At 31.9% G+C, this 6,010-nt stretch overlaps 1 pseudogene; it reads right to left on the minus strand.

The window, feature by feature from the left end:
* Positions 1-1,685: 1,685 nt before the first annotated feature.
* On the minus strand, positions 1,686-2,777 carry LOC134254657 (uncharacterized; annotated as a pseudogene).
* Between the last annotated feature and the right edge of the window lie 3,233 nt (positions 2,778-6,010).

Consider the following 6,010-nt stretch of genomic DNA (forward strand, 5'->3'; position numbering starts at 1 on the left):
ATTGTGCATACATGCAGGTCACACGCGTAAAGACATTTCTAACGTTATCAGACGATAAACAAGGGAAAACAGAATATTGCATTAAAAAGATACATTTTAATATCATGCTTATTATTTATTCATTTGCTTTTTGTCTACGCGAACATCGTAGCTTACCAAAAATCTTTATCCTCGTTTACTCCGATTCATTTGAGAAAATAACATTTATAGTATTGAATTTTGACAAAATTAATCATAAAATTCGATAAATTATTTTTTTAAGAAATAGGCCAGTTGATCGATCAAATTTCATTTCCGCAAAATAGAGTTACTGTTTTAAAAATTTTAAGAATTACTCTCTGCTTTACCATGATATAATTATTTTATTTATTTAATTAATTATTTATTAAATTTCCTCTTACGCTTTAATTTTTCTTATATTGATGAAAAAGAAAGGGATAAATCTTTATTGTCTCTTTTTCGGTTGAATTAATCTTATTTTTATTAACAAAACGAAAAAGAAACTCGGAATAGCTCGGTCGAACCCTTTACATAGTAAAGATAAAATGCGAGGGTTTCCGAATTTACACGATAAACGCAAAACACGATACACGATAGAACCTGATAAACGATCTACACGATAAACGCAAAACACGATAAACGGAAAACACGATAGAAAACGCAAAACCTGATAAACGGAAAACACGATACGATAGGATACGATAGGATACACGCACGATACGATAGGATACACGCACGATACGATAGGATACACGCACGATAGAACACGATAGAATTGTAAAGAATAACGATGCGGGTACTGTACAGGTGAAAACCCCCCTAACATCCTATGTGGTCTGGTATTGTACGTTTTTACCAAGTCTTGTAAAATATTAGTATATTCATAGGTTCTATTTTTTAAAAAATAACGATACATCATATTCTTCATTGTGCGTATGACTCTTTCTGCATAGTTGGCCTTGGTTTCATTCTGTGTGTACATGATATTTACATTTTCTTTTTTTTAAAATGCCTTAAGCCAGCGGTTTTTAAATTCAGTACCCTTATCTGTACGTAGGGTATTCGGCTTTCTCCCCTTCTGGAAAATGATTTTAAATCCATTGATGATATTTTGATGTTGTTTACTTTTTAAGGGTAGTATAAACAAATATCGGCTAAATATATCGATTATAACCAACAAAAATTTATAACCATTGTTGTAGCTGGAAATGTTGCTAACGTCGGCTAGATCTGCATCCCACATGGAGTCGATCGTAATCACGACAACTCTTGAGCGTGGAAATGTTTGACGGGTGGGTTTGAGTAGACTGTAGGCGTCTTCGTTGTTTAGAAATTACTTAATTTCTGCTCTACTGATTTTGTATTTTCCATTTTCTTTGACTGCTTGATATAATTTTTCAGGACCCGAGAATGCCCCTTGATTACCAGGGGTGTAATACAGTTGTCGTAAATAATCCTCATAGTTTGACATTCTGAGTTAAAATGATTTAGATACCCTCTAAGAGATGTATATAAAGAAAAACAAGAAAGCGATACGTTTTTCATATGTGGTATAATTAATTCATATAATTTATTATGACAATGTTGTATATTTATATCATTCATTCAACATAGCTTTTGTTTACAGGTTTACATGTTAAGATTGTGTCTTTAAGAAATATTATATGACAAAAAAGAATTCTTATTTATTCATAGTTTACATTGATAGTCAGTGAGTTTTGGGATTCACTTGGCTCAGTTTCCATTGGCTCTTGTTGTGCTTCATAACCGAAGGGGAACATTCTGGACAACCAAGTACCCCCAACTGACTTTGATAGGATTCGCTCAACATACATATTTGAGCGTCATTCAGTTCAGGCACATTTTCACGTAATTCATACACTGCAGATCTAAGTCTATCAAATTTTACTCTGTTCAATGTGATCCCTTTCTTTGTTGGAATTGGTTCATTTGCATCATCTGGTTTCCAGTAGTGTCTAATGTCTACCGTTGGGAAATCGGGGGATAGGGAAACTTAGACACCACCGCCAATGTGCCACTTCTGATCTCACTTCCTGGCTCCTATGGCTCTGTAGATATTCTTCAATCTCATCCAGGAGACATTCAAATTTCAGCCAACGGGGTAAGGGGGTAGACAACCCCTCTCTTTGTTGGGAATTGAAATCCGTTAGATTCAGAAAAGTGACGGATGTGTACCATGATTTTCACTGGTAAGGCAGGGCTGTGAGATACAGTTTACTAAAATTGTTGAAATTGATTTTGCATCGTGTTTCCTGAGACTGTTGAGGTTGAACATTGGAGCTGCATGATTCAACGTTTTTCTGTCTTTCTCTCTGCGGTGTTGACGAGAAAAGATCGAGTCATGGATAACTTTTTTTGGTAGTCAGAGGGCTCGGTGTCTTCCTTATTCAACATCTTGGCTAAGTTATGTTGACTAGCTTTTAAAAGGGCTCTCTTTAGCCCATGGAAGGCTTTGGGTCCTCTTCTCAAAATGATGCTGAGTAATTTCCTGTTACGACTGTAGGTAGTTTTTTCAAACTGTATTTCTTGTTGCATTTCGTCTGTAATAATGTGGTCTTTCTTGAGATATCCAGCTACAGGAATGGCCTTCATTTCCTTCACCAGTGTGGAGTAATTGGATTTAATGAGATTTTGCTGGTATTCTTCCATGTTTTGTTTGGATTCGTCTAACTTTCTCTGAGACTGGTAAAAATTTGTGAGTGTGGTCAGATTTTTCCACGTATTTATACACATAAATTGTTTTTTAAACACGTGACTATGATGATCACGTTGTGACTGTGACTGTCAGTTTGTTCACGTTCTTTTAAACGTGATCAGTGATAAGTGACTGTGACCTCTTTGTTGACCTTTTGGGTGTGACCTTTAGTGACTGTAGGTTGTGACTGTGACTGGCACGTGTGCAGACCCAAAGATAAGGTTGATATATTTTAAAACACGTGACTGTGGCTCTCGGGTGTATACAAATTTTAAAAAAAAAGGTGACTATGTTGATCAGGTTGTTTAATGCAAGAGGGGTTGCTATAATGTTTAATAATAATTTTGAATTTGAAATACACAGTATAAAACGGGATAATAGTGGGAATATGCTGGCATTAGACATTACAATTGAAGATAATAGAACTACTATCATAAACATATATGGTCCTAATTCTGATAATCCAGAATTTTATGATATAGTTAGAGAAACTTTTCTTGAATTTGATAATGAATATCTGTTACTTTGTGGGATATAGTTAGAGAAACTTTTCTTGAATTTGATAATGAATATCTGTTACTTTGTGGTGACTTTAATCTTGCTTTAAACCCTTCTTTAGATACTTTCAATTATCGTAGTGTCAGTAACCCAAAAGCACGTGAGAAACTATTAGAGATTATGGAAGATATTCAGTTAATTGACTACTATAGAATTTTAAACCCAACAAAAAAATATATACCTGGTTGAAAAAAAATCCATTAAAACAAGGTCGCCTTGACTATATTCTTATTTCAGAAAGTCTTTCAAATTTGGTTGAAAACTTTGCTATTAAACCCGGGTTACAGGTCTACCATTTTAGTTATAATGGAATTAAAATTTAATTCTTTTGAAAGAGGGCAGGTTATGGAAATTCAAAAACAGCTTATTAACAGATAAAACATATGTTGGAAAAGTAAAAGAAACTATAGAAAAGGTAGTTGCCCAATATTTACATGTTCCAAATAATGACGGTAATCAATGTAATGTTCAAATTGACACAGTCTGTTTTTTGAAGTTCTTTTGATGGAAATTGAGGGGTTATATTTCTTATTCATCTTTCAGAAAAAAAGAAAGACAAAATTCAGAAAAATTATTACTAGAGGAAATTGAACATTTAGAAACAATGACAGAAATTAATTTTGAACTTTTAGAAAAAAAAAAGCTGAGTCTTGAAAATTTGAAAAAAGAAAAATTGCAGGGGCATATCATAAGATCACGAGCTCGATGGATTGAAGAAGGGGAAAAACCACAAAGTTTTTTTTAATTTAAAGCCAGGAATTTTTTAAATAAAACTATTAAAAAGGTAGAAGTAGAGAGTGAGGGAAATATATAATCAGGCAGAATCTTAAATCATGTGAAATTATTCTATAAGAATTTATATACAAGTTCAGTTTCTGAGCTCTTAGATATTAATTTAGAAGAAATTATTCAAGGACAAGATGTCCCAAAGTTAGATAAGCATACATCTGAGAAACTTGAGTGTGATATTAATAAAAAGGAAGTAGCAGAAGTGCTTAAAAATATGAAAAATAACAAATCTCCAGGTAGTGATGGTTACACGGTTGAATTTTTTAAATTCTTTTGGAATGATTTAAAGGTTTATTTACTTAAGGCAATTAAATGTATTTTTATAAATAACGAGCCCCCAAATATCACAAAGATTAGGTATAATTTCATGTTTTCCCAAAAAGGTGATAAACCTAGACAGTTTCAAAAAAATTGGCGCCCAATAACACTTCTAAATGTTTTATATAAAATAATATCAGGATGTCTCGCACAAAGAATTAAAACAACATTAGATTATTTAATATCAGATACTCAATCAGGATTTATGAAAGGGAGGTATATAGGTGAAAATACAAGATTCATGTATGACTTAATCCATACACAGTTAAAAAACATAGGTCATTAGTTTTGATTGACTTCGAAAAAGCCTTTGATTCAATTTCATGGACATTTACATATAAAGTTTTGAATATTTTGGTTTTGGTTCAAAGATTATAAATTGGGTCAAGATTCTTAATTTAATTTTAAAGCTTCTATTTTACAAAGTGGTTTTTTATCTGATCAGTTTGATATACAAAGAGGTTGCAGACAAGGTGACCCTGTTTCTCTAATTTATTTATTCTATGTGCAGAAATTTGGCAATTCAAATTTAAAACAGAATAAGGACGTTAAAGGTATTGTGGTAATAATAAAGAACATAAATTATCTCAGTAGCTGATGACACTTTTCTTGCTTTAGATGGTTCACAAAAACCCTTTTTGCTGCTCTTGATACCTTTTTTTTTATTAAAACTTTCAGGATTGAAAATTAACATATCAAAAACTAAAATAGTGTGGATTGGATAAAAAAAGTATTCAAAAGAAGTTTTCCATCACACAAGGTGGAAACTAAATGGGGAACTACAACTTTCAACTTACTAGGAATTCAGTTCTCAGTTCATCTTAAAGAAACTGTTGATATTAATTATGACTTACAACTACCTAAAATAAGAGTTTGATTAAACGATGGAAGCGAAGAATCCTAACTCCAATTGGTGCATAACCGTTGTTAAGACGCTTATCCTACCTAAGCTTAATCATTTATTTATTTCTTTGCCATTCCTAGAAAACAGCTTTTAGTTGATTTGCAAAAAAAATTTTTGAATTTATATGGAAGTCCAAATTGATAAGATAAAGCGATCCCTTGTCACACAAGACTATCTTTCTGGAGGTTTAAAAATGGTCAACTTAGACATTTTTATAATTGCTTTAAAATCTTCTTGGATGAAAAGGTTAAATCAAAAACAAAAGCCATGGATGGATTTCTTTTTTGCATTAAATGGAAAAGATGTTATTGAGAAGTTATTTCATTTTGGGGATCTGTTTATTTCAAGCATTTCTTCCTAAAAACAATTTTTTCTTGCAAGATGTATTAAAATCATGGCCGGAAGTCATGAAGTGTTTAAATAATTGTAAACATGTAAAAAGTAATTTTTTAAATATCCCAGTGTGGGAAATTTAATTCTTGGGTTTGGGAAACGGTCTGTTTTTTAAAAATTGGTATGAGAAGGGTATCAGAGTAATAGGAGATTTTTTAGATAGCAAGGAAAATTTTTTTTAAAATTTTTACAAAAAAATTTTGCCTCTCACAAACATCAAATAACAGATTATCAAATTAATATTTTTTTTCTGCATATCAAAATATTTAAAAAATTTTGTCATTAAACCCCTTATTCAAAAATCTTAAAAAACATGCCCTTTTTTTATGAAT

This window comes from Saccostrea cucullata, unplaced genomic scaffold (assembly GCF_032062105.1).
Source record: "Saccostrea cucullata isolate Sc308-1 unplaced genomic scaffold, CSIRO_AGI_Scuc_v1 ctg18546, whole genome shotgun sequence".
In the NCBI taxonomy this organism is placed as follows: Eukaryota; Metazoa; Mollusca; class Bivalvia; order Ostreida; family Ostreidae; genus Saccostrea; species Saccostrea cuccullata.